The sequence below is a fragment of the Acomys russatus genome, chromosome 5 (assembly GCF_903995435.1).
Source record: "Acomys russatus chromosome 5, mAcoRus1.1, whole genome shotgun sequence".
Lineage (NCBI taxonomy): Eukaryota > Metazoa > Chordata > Mammalia > Rodentia > Muridae > Acomys > Acomys russatus.
The window spans coordinates 24,234,664-24,247,994 of NC_067141.1; the positions used below are offsets into that span (position 1 = coordinate 24,234,664).

A 13,331-nucleotide genomic window follows, 5' to 3' on the forward strand; every position below is an offset into this window, starting at 1 on the left:
AATTTCCCAGTGAAATCACGTTTCTAGAGGTCTCTTTTTCTTATAAAACTGAGTTTTTAAACTAGGAGTTAAATTTCTTAATAGGTATAGGGGATTATCCAGATTATTCATTCACATTGAACACATTCAATTCTTGATGAATTGTCGTACTTCATTCTTTCGATGAAATATACATGTGTGAAGCTGATTATAGTGTTCTGCCATAGCCTCTGCCTGTGTGGTTTGTGGTGATGCCTCCTGCGTTGTTTCTGGGATGGGTTATCTGTACGGTCTGTGCTGATGCCTCCACATTCTATCTCTGGGTATAGCATTATAACTGATTTGTACACAGTGTATATTGCTCAAGTCAGGGTGATTAACACTTCCACCTTTTCATGTGATTGTTTCCATATATAGAGCGCCTTCAACACTTTCTCTAGTTATTTTGAAACGTGATTAATTATAAGATGTGATTGTCTTATTGTGTCCTATACCTCTAGGATTGCTTCTCTCCCATGCTGTGTTTTGATATCCATTATCCATCCTCTCATTGCCCGCTTTCTCCCCTCCATGTCCTAGACTCTTGATACCCCCATTCTGGTGTGTGCTAGAATAAAGTTCCACAAACAGGACTGTGTCTTTCTGTGCCTGGCTTATTTCTCCCCCATATAATGGCCTTCGCTTCCACCTGGGTTGCCTACATGTTTTCAAAATTTTCATTTCTACTTTTCAGGCTTCTTGAGATAGGAATGTAGAATGTGAGATTCCTATTAATTTGTAATATATACATTGATCACTGTGGATTCCCATGAGCAATTGAAAAGAATGTGATGTGTTGTTGTTGGGTGGGAAGAAGAATTGCCTCTCCCCTGTCAGCCTGTTAGTTTTCCATGCTCTTTGCTGCTCTTGCTTGTGCATATATACCAGAATTGCAGTCTCCTATGTTAATTATCATTTTAATAATTATATAATATTATTTTTTCATGAAGTATTCTCTACCTATTATTGTCACAGCCATCTTGATTGTCTTGTACTTATGTTGCTAATGTATCTGTTGTCATTCTATTTTCCACCTGCCTGTGGCACTATATTGGAAGTAAATTTTTGTTCTTATATAATTATGTTGTTTAAAAATCTGCTCTAGCTGTTAGTTGGCATAATTTTGACCATTTTCATTTACATTGAGTAGAATTACTGTGTGCAAGGGCTTGTGTTGGTTCTTTGGGTTTCTTTTTTTTTTTTTTTTAAGATTTATTTACTTTATTTATTGCATATGAGTGCTTTACAGAAGAGGGCAGCAGATCTCATTATAGGTGGTTGTAAGCCACCATGTGGTTGCTGGGAATTGAACTCAGGACCTCTGGAAGAGTAGGTGGTGCTCTTAACCACTGAGCCATCTCTCCAGCCCCCTCTTTGGGTTTTTTGTTTGTTTGTTTGTTTTCTTTTCCTTCCTTTTTGTGAGTTACGTGAGTTTTTACATGGAGTCTCATTTTGGCTTATCTGAATTAAGTAGTATTTTTCAGTTCATCTGTTGCCTTACCAATTTGCTTTCGTCTGTTGCTGTTGGCACTGTATACACACAGTCAAGACGGTTCCCCATAGACATGGCCACAGACCAATCTTTGACCTGGGCAGCCCTTCAGCGGACACTAGTTTAGCAGGTGACTCTAGGCTGTGTCAAGTTGAAAGTCAAAGCTGATTAAGCAGGTGGGCTCCGGAGAGTGACTGAGTCATCGGACTTATACCGCCCAGCCGTCTCACTGGCTCTATCTACTTTGGCCATCTTGACAACAGATCCAATGGCTCCATATGAGCACTCTGTCTTGTTCTCCTACACAGAGCATTTGGCAGTCCCCGTGCCGCCTTCGTTTGATGCCATGGGTCTTGATGAGAAGTTCAGCAATTCTTTCATGGCCCGTGCCTTATGTTTAAGACATTGTTCTTCTCAATTGGTTTTCTAGATTTTCCCCATGACATTAGTTTTTACACATTTAGCAATGATGCAACTCGATTTGAAGTTTTGTGGGCTTATCTTTTCCTTCTTCTCCTCCCTCCTTCTCTTCTTCTGCCCTCCTCCTTCCTTTTCACTTTTGAAACAAGATCCAGTGTAGCCCAGGCTAGCCTAGAGCACACTATATGGTCAAGGCTGGCCGATCTTCCTGCCTTCAACTCCGCAGTGCTGGGATTTTTTACATGTGCACTGCTACCCTCAGCTAGCTTTTGTTTTATAATGCTGCCTCCACAGGCAAGGTGGGCATTAGCCCTGCCTCAGGTCCTCAGGCAGAGTTAGCATCTATGGCCTCTATGGATCCCAACCCGTCTCTCCTGGAAGGTGCGGGGGTTCTGGCCCTTTTTTACCGCTTCTACTGATATTGTTGGTGGAGTAGCCTTGTTGTCCCTGGACAGTGGTGGCAGCACTGCCTCCACCTATCTTCCTCCTCTCTTTTAAAGTGGGTGCTGGGAGTTGACCTGGGTCATTTGGAAGAAGCAGCCCAGAGCCCAGGGAAGGGCTGTACTGTGGCTGCCTGGTAACTGGAGGCCCAGGCTGCCTGAGATGGCCAACCCAATACTAGAGGGGAGAAGAGGATCCTTAATGCCCGTGGTTGCATCTCACTACCCACCTCCCTGCCTGGCACGCGGGTACACACACACACACACACACACACACACACACACACACACACACACGGTATAAATCCAAGATCTCACTTGGACTTGCTGATGGGACAGGTAGGGACCTTGGTTCTGAGTGTCTGGCCAGAGATGCAAAAATGTCCTTTGACTGAAGAGAGAGGCCATTGGTTGTGGGATTTCCCCTGTCCCATTGGGGCTTCTGGCTTGTTCGGCATGCCTTTGTGACTCTGAGACAGAGTGTTGATGACCAAAGCACAGAACACAAGAAATCACTCCATCAGAGTCTAACTTACTGGACTGTGAGCTTATCTGGTTTACTAACAGGTGCATGTGTGAGGGGGTTACTCTCAGAAGATGCATGAGGGTTCCTCACAGGAGCCGTGGGTGAGAGTTATAGGGTGGAACATGGACAACTTAAAAGGCAGCTGCATCACCAGGAAGCCCCACATCCAGCATACTGATGACTCCTGAAAACTGCATCCCAGGGGCTCCCTGCACAGCTTGCAGGCAGCTCCACTGAAGAGTCCCCTCTCCCCAGCATCTGTCACTGTTCATACAGACTTGGTCAGGGCCTTTGGGAGTCTTTTTTTTTTTTTTTTTAAGATTTACTTATTGTTTGTTTATTTGTTTATTATATGTGCATTGGTGTTTTGCCTGTATGTACACCTATGTGAGGGTGGTAGATCCCTGAAACTGGAGTTACAGACAGCTGTATTCTGCCATGTTGGTTCTGGGAATTGAACCCAGGTCCTCTGGAAGAGCAGCCAGTGCTCCTAACCACTGAGCCATCTCTCCAACTCTCCCCCTCCCACCCCCATGAGTCTTTTAACTTCCTCAGTTTTAATTTTCTTAGTCATGGCGACCTTGGGTCCTTCTTCCCTCCCTAAGGAAATAGCGACACAACAACCTGTGTGGGGGATGATGAGGCAAAAGTGCCCAGGGCACTCACAGGTGTCCCCATTAGCCCACCTGTGGCCTGCTCCCAGTATCCTCTTTTGCTTGCATCTGGCATCCGGGCCCAGCTGCACTGGGGAAGGGAACCAGCAGAACTTACTCCATTTGTCAAAAGAAAAAAAGTCTAACTGTTGGTTTTCAAGCTCAGTCTGTGGGAAGTTGGACCCTGTGCCCTTTGCAGTCACACCTGACAGTGCCCTGGCTTCTGTCTTCACAGGTCTAGAAGCTTCTCCACTCTTCTTCCTGTCTTGGCCATCCAGCGTGCAGGCTGTGGCTGCTGTAGGGAGCTTTCCTGTGCTGACACCTCTGGTGAGTGAGAACCTGGTCCTCTTGTCCTATAACCGGGAAAGTGCCAATGTTGCCCAAGATAAAACTGTAAACCTGAGCAAAACATTGCTAGTTTCTGTGGTTGGTGTGTGTGTGTGTGCGCGCACACACATCTGTACATGCACATATGTTTGGTGTTGGGCACCTTCCTCCGTTATTTTCCAGCATACATTTTGAGACAGGCCCTCTCACTAAGCCTGGAGTACGGGCTGCCTTTCTCTGCCCTTCATCACTGGTGTTGCAGATGTGTGCAGCTGTGCACAGCTTTACACATGGGTGCTGGGGATCTGAACTTGGGTCCTCAAGTTTGGACAGCAGGCCCTTTATCTTCTGAGCCAGCTCCCCAGCCCCAACTATATGGCTTTCAAATGTCTCCATAAGAGATGATCATGTATATTTCATTTTCCTGAAGCTTTCTGGGTAATCTCGAGTCATGTTGTCTACCTGTGGGTGTCTCAAAACTTGCCAGTGCTTCATCAACCATCAGCCCAGAGGGTCCTCCATGCTTGGGATGGTCTTTTCAGGAGGGAGAAAAGGGTCCTAAAGTAGATGTGGAAAGGTGGAGCTGGCAGTGCCTCTGACTCTTGGAGAAGAGGTAGGAGACCCAGTGTCTGTTTCCATTCAGGGGCCGACTGTGTCTCCAGGACCTGTGCCTGCCCACCGCCTTTTCTAGAAATGAAATTTTAGTCTGTTGATTGTGGTAAAATACACACAACACAAGCTTCCCACTGTGCCAGTTTTCACTGGATGGTTTCGTGGCTTTTACTCTGTCATGTGGTCATTACTAGTGGCTTCCCAGAAGGAAGCTCCGCCCCCATCGAACACTCATTCCCCTGACCCCTGGCTTTCTGTGTATATGAATTGACTGGGGATTGACGCAAGTGGCATCAACTCAGACTAGGGCGTGATGTCTGCTTGGTGTTGTAGTGTGTGCCTGGACTTCACTTCTTAAAGGGGGCTATATTGCATCTGGGGAGGCATGTTGTATTGTATGGCTATTTTCCTTTCTTGTGGCAGATGCTTCACAGTGGGGCCTGTGGGACCCTGTTTAATCTCCAAGGAGCTGTGTGATGATTGTCATCCTAGTTGATATGCAGAGCTGTCCCACCATGGTTCAGAAGGATTGCATGTGACCATCATCAACAGTTCTGTGGTATCTGTGCTGTGGGAGATCAACCCCGCCTCTTTATTTTCTTCATTAATTAATTTATTTAATCTCCTTCCTCTCCTCCAAGTTCCACCCTTCTACCCCCCTCCTCCCATTCCCACTTCCCTTCTCCTCAGAGAAAAGGAAAACCCCCATGGGCAGCAAGTCACCCTGGCATATCAAGTCATAGCAAGACTAAGTGCATCCTCTCTCACTGAGGATAGACAAGGCAGCCCAGCTAGGGGAAAGGGATCCAGTGATAGGCAACAGAGTCAGAGATAGCCCCTACTCCAATTGTGAGGGGACCCACATTATAATGACCAAGCTGCTCATCTGCTATGTATGTGTAGGGGGTCTAGGTCCAACCCATGCATGCTCTTTAATGGGCCCAGGTTAGTTTACTTTACTCTGTAGGGGTGTGTGTGTATGTGTGTGTGTATGTGTGTGTGTGTATGTGCGCGCGCGCGTGCGCGTAGGCGCTTGATCCCTCCAGCTCCCTCAATCCTTCCTCCCAACTCTTATACAAGACTCCCCGAGCTCTGCCTATTGTTTGGCTGTGGGTCTCTGCATCTGTTTCCATCCGTTGCTGGACAAAGCTTCTCAAAAGACAGTTAAGTGAGGCTCCTGTCTGCAAGCATAGCTGAGTATCACTAATAGTGTCAAGGATTGGTTCTCTCCCCAGGGGTGGGTTTCAAGTTGGGCCACTCATTGGTTGGCCATTCCTTCGATCTCTGCTCAATTTTTATCCATACACTTCTTGCAGGCTAGAGAGATTTTAGGTAGAAGGTTTTGTGGGTGGGTTGGTATTCCCCTCCCTCACTGGAAGTCCCACCTGGCTACAGGAGGTGGTGACTTCAGGCTCCATATTCCCCTGCTGCTAAGAGTCTCAGCTAGGGTCACCCCCATAGACTCCTGAGATCCCAACCCCAACCCCTGTCCCAGATATGCCCCCTAACTGATTTCTATTCTCTCTCCCAGTCCTCTTGCGCCCCGCTGCCCTTCCCATACCTGATCTCACCCCTGTTCCCCTTCTCATCCCCTCTCCCACCCAGTTTCCTCTCGACATCTGCTTCAGTTGTCTGTTTTATCTCCCCATCTGTGAGATTCAAGCATCCTCCCTTGGGCTCTCCTTATTACTTAGCTTCTCTGGGTCTGTGGATTGTAACATGGCTATCCTGTACTTTCTGGCTAATATCCACTTACAAGTGAATCTATACCCTGCATGTCTTTCTGGGTCTGGGTTATCTCACACAAGATGATATTTTCTAGGGGGTCTGCTCAAATTACTGTACCAACCAAGGACAATACATGCAGTAAACATTGAACCCCTACTCATATCTAGTCAGCGGACAGGACATTCTCCACAGTTGTGTGGAGAGCGGGTACTGACTCGGACATGAACTCTGGTGCCCCGTATTTGACCACTTCCCCTTGGTGGGGAGGCCTGGTGGCACCCAGAGGAAGGGGAAGCAGACTACCAAGAAGAGACTTAATAGGCTGTGAACATATGGTAGGGGAGGATGTCCCCTTCTGTCGCAGACCTAGGGGAAGGGAATAGGGTGAAAGAGGGAGGGCGGGAGGAATGGGAGGATACAAGTGAGGGGATAACAATTGAGATGTAATCTGAATAAATTAATTAAATAAAAAAGATGATATTTTCTAGTTCTCTCCATTTCTGCATGTGGAAGAGTACAAATAGATCCATATCGATCACCCTGCACAAAACTCAAGTCCAAGGGGATCAAAGAGCTCAGTATAAAGCTGGAATACACTGAATCTGATAGAAGAGAAAGTAGGGAATAGCCTTGAATGTGAGAGGCCTCATGAAGCCAAGGCAGAGCCTGGAGAGATGCAGCCATGGAAGCTTGTTTTGTAAGCCCAGTGACCTGAGTTTGGTCCTTAGAACCCACATACATCTGGAAAGGCCCCTATCAAGCAGGTTTATGACCTCTACATGTTTGTCATGGCACATGTGTCCATACATACATCGTACATGATGATGATGATGATGATAAAGATACAGCCAAGACACTTAGGGATGCCTGAGGCCACAGGAACCGAGGGATGTAGGGGACTCTACTCTAGAGTTTGAGGGGACTAGGGGAGTATAGTATTGCTCACATGGATCCAGATGAGGCACCAGAGCTCTGACACTGGCTTCTAAGAGCAAATCCTTGCTGTTTAAGGCCAGGCTTTGGTACTTTGTGGAGTGGTTGTAGGAGAGCCACACAGGACTATGGTAGGGAAGCAGGCTACTTTTCAAGCGTTTGGCTTTCACTCAGCAAGAAGACAGGTGTGAGCATCTGGTGCTAAGGGCTCAGGTTCCCTTGGCAGCACACTGGTTACTGTGGGAACGCCTGATGGTGGTTTCCAAGGAGGGCAGTAAGGTTGACAGGCAATGTTGTCCTGTGATCTTTGGGAGTACTGAGGCTGTGGGAGGATTAGCTTTTGTGAACAACGTGCATGAGTTGGGAAATAAGTTCCCAGGGCTTCCTGCTGGGTGCCACTAAAGGGACACTGAGCACTCCTTGTCCTCTGGATAGGAGAATAGATATATGGCTTGTCTCCAAGTGGAGGCTGCCACCTCATCTCCCACGGGAATGTTTAGGGTGGGGCTGGGAAGATGGCTCAGTGGGTAAGAGAGCTCACTCTTCAGGATGAGGACCCATAAACAAAACCCCACAAAGTTGCATGTGCCTGTAACCCCAGCACTGGGGATGGAGACAGGGAGATCTTAGAGGTGGCTGGTCAGCCAGCCCAGCTGCAGTCAGGGGTGGCCTCCGAGTGGGTGAAAGGACCTGGCTTGAGGTAAGAAGTTGGAGCTATAGGAAGATATTTGATGTCCAGCTGTGACTTCCGGAGCACACACTGGAGCACTGTACATGTGTGCGCGCACGTGCCCTCACAATGCCCAGAGTATTTGCTGTGTACTATGGCCTGAAGTGCATGACACGAGGCATGTCAGACCCTCCATATGAGAGACTCCCAGAGATTGTTGCAGGGGCCAAAGGTGAGACAGGAAGGTGGGCAAGAAGACACCAGGACGTTACCTACCCTAGGAACTGTGGGCCACTTTTGGCTGTCACTTTGTGCGTGGCTTTCAGGGAGTCTCTAGATCTCTCTGGCCCCTAGCCTTCTACCTGTACAATAGTGGCTTCATTTTTTTCCCCCTCATGGAATAAATACAGCCAGAGACGCTGTCAGCAGCTTGGGCTTTGTAAATGGCAGCTTTGAGAAAGCGTGTCTCCTTAAACCTGGAATGTCACAGCAGGGATCAGGCTCAAATTCATGTGAAAGTGGGCAACAGTGATGGAAGGTGTGCAGGGCGGGACCAATGCAGGTGATGTATAGCCTGCGGTATGCATTGAGCCCTTGACTATGGGAGCCTGTGCAGGTAAAGTGGGGTTTAGAGCCAGCTCCTCAGGGGCCCTGCCCTAGCAGAGGCATATCACAGATGGAGGGGATCCAATAGCAAAGGTGGCCTGGATTTCAGAACTTTTACAGACAGTCTGTTATGGGGTACAGGAGAGTTGTGAATAGCTGCCGTGCCATTGGACCAGAAGATGCCACTGGAGCAGGTTGGGTCATTGTAGAAGGCGAGATGCCCATATGGACAGCACACCTCACCAGGTAGGATTCTGTTCATGTGAGCTATGCATGATGGCCAGCCACACTGTCTAGGACAAGCAAAGACACAGCCAAAGACACAGGCATCCATACTGCTGTGAATGCAATCGCTAACATTGGGATTCCGGAAGACAACAGAAGGCTAAATGGGAGTCCTGTGGTTAGGAAAATGGGGCTTCACTTTAGACATGCCCCTATTCCTAATGGGTAAGGGTACAGCTTTATCTTTTAGGGCTATTTTCTTAGCAATTTACAAATGGATATAAAATTTCACATAAAACTTAACACTCGCTGTCCCCTTCAGCGGCAGTCCAGATAAGAGGATGGGATGAAGGAAACTTTGCTGCTTACCATCACTCTCAACGGCATGTTCACCTGCCAGTCGCCGCAGCGTTCCTTCACCAGTACTAGGACCAGCCTCGTCAGACTTCTGCTGTAATGTAGACAGAGTCCCAGCAGCCCTCTAGGAATCCTCCAGGCCTTTAACATCCAGCCTGACTGAGCAGCTGCCAAGTTCTACATCACGCTGGGTGAGCCAGCCATAGTTGAACTACCCAGACCATATCGTGCAAACCAATACAACGTATCCTCTTTTAAAATGTGCATGTCCTATTGGTACTTTTCCTCTAGAGTGCTGTCTAACACATTTACCACTGGCTGTAAAGTGTCAAAGTCAGTGGTTCTTAGCTATGCTGTACAATCATAGCACTGTCCATTCTTTTTTGTTTGTTTTTTGTTTTGTTTTGTTTTTGTTTGTTTGTTTTTTGAGACAGGATTTCTCTGTGTAGCCTTGGTTGTCCTGGACTCACTTTGTAGACCAGGCTGGTCTCGAACTCACAGCGATCCACTTGCCTCTGTCTCCTGAGTGCTGGGATTAAAGGCATGCGCCACTACGCCCAGCTCACTGTCTATTCTAGAACATTCTTACCTCCCCAACAAAGAAACTCCCAGTTCAACAGCAGTCACTCTTACCTCCCCCTGGCTCTGAGTAACTGCCAGCTGCTTCTGGACACTGTATAGCAATGGTTAGGTAAAATATGGCCTTTTGCTCTGTGTGATTTCACTTGACATCGTGTCCTTAAGGCTCGTCCACACTGTAGCCTGTCTCGGTGCCTTGTTCTTTTTCATGGCTGGATAATAATCCATTGCCTGGGTATGTGTAGGTTGATGCTACATCTTGGTGATTGCCAGTGAGGTGGCAATGACATGGTGGATTGCAGGTAGACAAAGACCTTTTTGTTCATGGGTTTGGAGTGAGGAGGAGAAACTACCACTGTCATAGGTGTGGCCCATACAGTAACAAACCTCCCTTGGCTGGCAGACTGACTATATCGGGTGGATAGCTCCTGATTGCATCCTGAGGAGGGGAGGGCTATTCCTGTGGCTCTTTCAGGGCGCAGCAACTCTTCTTGGAAACCTGAGACGTCTCATACCATGTGACCACAGTTTCCAGCTGGAAAAATAGGAGGGTTCCCCCCCCCACAATGGTGGCCAGCCCTGCTCCAGATCCTGAAGTAGATGATGCTCCTGAAACCACGGTTGGGAGGTGCAGTGGAGACCCCCAGATTGAAGGAGTCATGGAAACAGGCTGAAGCCTGGACTGTGTGGCAGGTTGGAGACCCTGAAGAGAGGCCAAAAGGTCATTGATGAAGGAATGGCACTTGGTGACCCCAGCCACTGGAGATGCCAGGACCATAGAGATCCCAGCACCAAGGTCAGCAGCTGCTGTGGAGTGTAGTCTGCTTGAGCCTGTGAGATGAGTTATGTGTGCTGTGGGTGGGAGAGATGGAGAAGTGGAGCTGCCTAGGCCTGCTGGGTCCCGGAAGATGTCAAGTGAAGGCCGGATGCAGGACACTGAGCTACAGGATTTAGTGTACACTGCTGTGTTTGTTTTTACTTTGTTCAGATTGAGACTGTTTCCTGGTTCTTCCCTCTTGGAACAAGAAAGTACTTAGCTTGATTTTGAATTTTATAAGAGCTCACAGTTGGGAGACTTTGGACTAAAGAGACTATTTTAAAGAGACTGGACTTTTAAAAAGTGTTGAAATAAAAAAAAAATGTATATGATGTTTGCCTATTTATATGTCTGTGATCCACGTGCATGCAATACTTGTAGAGACCAGAATAAAGTATCAATTTTCCTGGAAGTGGAGTTACAGAGAGGTGTGAGCTGGGTTCTGGGAATCAAACCCAGGTCATTTGAAAGAGCAGCCACTGCTCTTAATTACTCAGCCATCTCTCTAGCCCCAAGTGTTAAAATAGTAATATCCTGTGGGAATTTAAAAGTTGTACTAAGTTTTGTATTGTGATATTAACACAAGATCTTGGGGATAAACAAAAAGGAAAGGTTATGGCTTAATAATTATGTATTTGTGTGTCAAGTAGACAAGGGGTCAACTTCCTGGCTAGTATTTTGTCACCTTGACATAAACTCGAGTCACCTGGGAGGAGGAACCTTAACTGCGAAAATACCTCCATCATATTTGCTTGTAGATAAGCCTGTGAGAGATTTCCTTAATTAATGGTTGATGTGGGAGGGCCCAAGCCCACTGTGGGCAGTACAAGGTCTGGGCAGGTGGCCCTCAGTTGTTCAGGAAAGCAAACTGAGGGAGCAATGGAGAACAAACCAGTAAGCAGCATTCTTCCATAGTTTCTGCTTCAGTTCCTGCCTCTGAGTTCCTGCCTCTGGGTCCCTGCCTCCGGGTTCCTGCCTTACCCTTCCCCGATTCTCTCCATGATGGGCTGCAAGCTGTAAGATGAAATAAACTCTTTCCTCCCTAAGTTGCTTTTGGTAATGGTCTTTATCACAGCAGTAGAAACCCAGGACAGAAGAGGTGCTGGGCAGGGGGTCCCAGCTCCATTATATGTAGGCCACCCATAGAATGCACAGCCCCCCCAATGGAGATTTAAACTTAAGCCCCTGTTCTTGAAGGCTTGGTAGAAGGTAGACTTAGTTGGCGCAGGCTGGCCCGGTGAGGGATTGCTTCTCCTGGGGTCCATCTGTCTCAGGGGCTGGCATATTCTCCATGGCAGCATGGCTTGGTAGGAAGTCAGTGCCCAGTATGTAGTACCTGACAGCCACCTGCAGAGAACCATCCTCAGATGTGGCCTTGGTGGCCACCACAAGCCCAAAGCTTGCTCCTCAGTTACCTGAGACTCTGTCCTTTCACACTGTCCTGGAGTTGCTTGGGGATAACCTGAACATTGGTAAGGATTTGGGCCTCCCTGTATCCAGTTTCTCAGTGTGGCAGACATGATCTCGCTCTTGGCCCAGCTGTAGAGGCTGATGGCCTGTGAAGGCTTGAACTATGTCCAGTGTCCCTCATAGTGCATACATTGGCCTTGTTTACACATTGACTCTTTAAAGAAGATGGCACAGTATGATGAGGTCAGTAGGCTGGGTCCTAATAGATAAAGACTAGATTATAGGTGACTGGGACACAGGCACCCATGGAGGAGGATGTAGGCAAGTTACCATGGAGATATCGTTGACCTGCTGTTTTTGCTAAGTGTCTGCTTCTTCTATGAGGGACATGACCATGGGAGCAGTTGTGACTCTCAGGAGACTCTTTGAGATCATCCTGTTAACAGTCCCCAGTGGATCAGGGCAGGATCTTGATGTGAAGATGAGCCTCCCCTCCCGCAAAGTTCTATCAACCTTTGCCTGGGCTACTTAGTAGTATCACCTAGGGGGCTCTTTGCTGGTAAGACTTTTTGTGGGTTCTTGCAATGGCTGGGATTCTTCAGAGTCACAGCTGCTTCTAAGTTACTCATGCACCTGAAAGTGGCCCCAGTAAGCTTACTGCCCACCTAACTGCATCAGACAGCATGCTTTCTTTGGCCTGTTGGTGACGTTTCTATCTAGGGTGAATAGATGTTTCTTTATGTCTCCCCAGGAAAAGTCCCAGGACACATGGGGTAAGGCCCGGTCTAGTGCCTCTCTGGAGGGACTCACCTTGGTCATGCCTGCATTCTAGACTCCTGCCTCTGGAATGTCAGGGGTGTCTCTGTGTCTTCCTGTGTGTCTGTGTTGCTGCACACTTGAGAAATGTGGCCAGAGATGCCAAGCAGGAAGCAGAGGAATACAAGAAGGCCCCATCTGCTGCCACTGCTGTTTGAATCTGGGAGATGGAGATTCTTTCAGAGCCTTAGTTTCCTCACTGCACTGGGGTTGGGTCTGGAGTCTCCTCTGTGTGGGTTGGAGAAGCACCAGTATCCAGCTCAGGTCCAGCCTATATCCTGGAATGGCTCTGCTGACCACAAGTGTATGCAGAGTGTGGAGGCCTCTAGCCAGTCACCTCATCCCCATTGACCATGGTGAGTGACTTGGATCAGGATACAGTGCACAGAGGATGGCTGCACGAGGACACTGGGAGAAGACACCATCTGCAGGGAAAGGACGAAAGCCTGCAACACGTCTGTCTTAGCTCTCCAGCCTTCAGGATAAGGGACAATGGCTATAAGTGATGTAGGCTGCAGACTAGGGCTGTGGGTGGGTCATCAGGGACTCCCAGCTTGTTCCCCAAAGAGTCAAGATTGTCCCAGGCCATCTGCTCCTAGAGAGATGCATCAGAGCACTGGCTGCTCTTGCAGAGGACCCAGGTTGGGTTCATATGACTGCTTACAACTGTCTAATGACTCTAGTTCCAGGAGAGTTGATGCC

At 48.0% G+C, this 13,331-nt stretch overlaps 1 protein-coding gene across 5 annotated transcripts in view; it reads left to right on the forward strand.

Moving 5' to 3' along the window:
• Positions 1 to 3,780: 3,780 nt before the first annotated feature.
• The window catches only part of Shank2 (SH3 and multiple ankyrin repeat domains 2), a 433,328-nt gene continuing 423,777 nt past the window's right edge, over positions 3,781 to 13,331 (forward strand). For all 5 annotated transcript variants that reach the window (XM_051145729.1, XM_051145730.1, XM_051145731.1 and 2 more), the window contains exon 1: positions 3,781 to 3,876. The gene's annotated coding sequence lies outside the window, so the exon portion shown is untranslated. The remainder of the gene's footprint in view (positions 3,877 to 13,331) is intronic.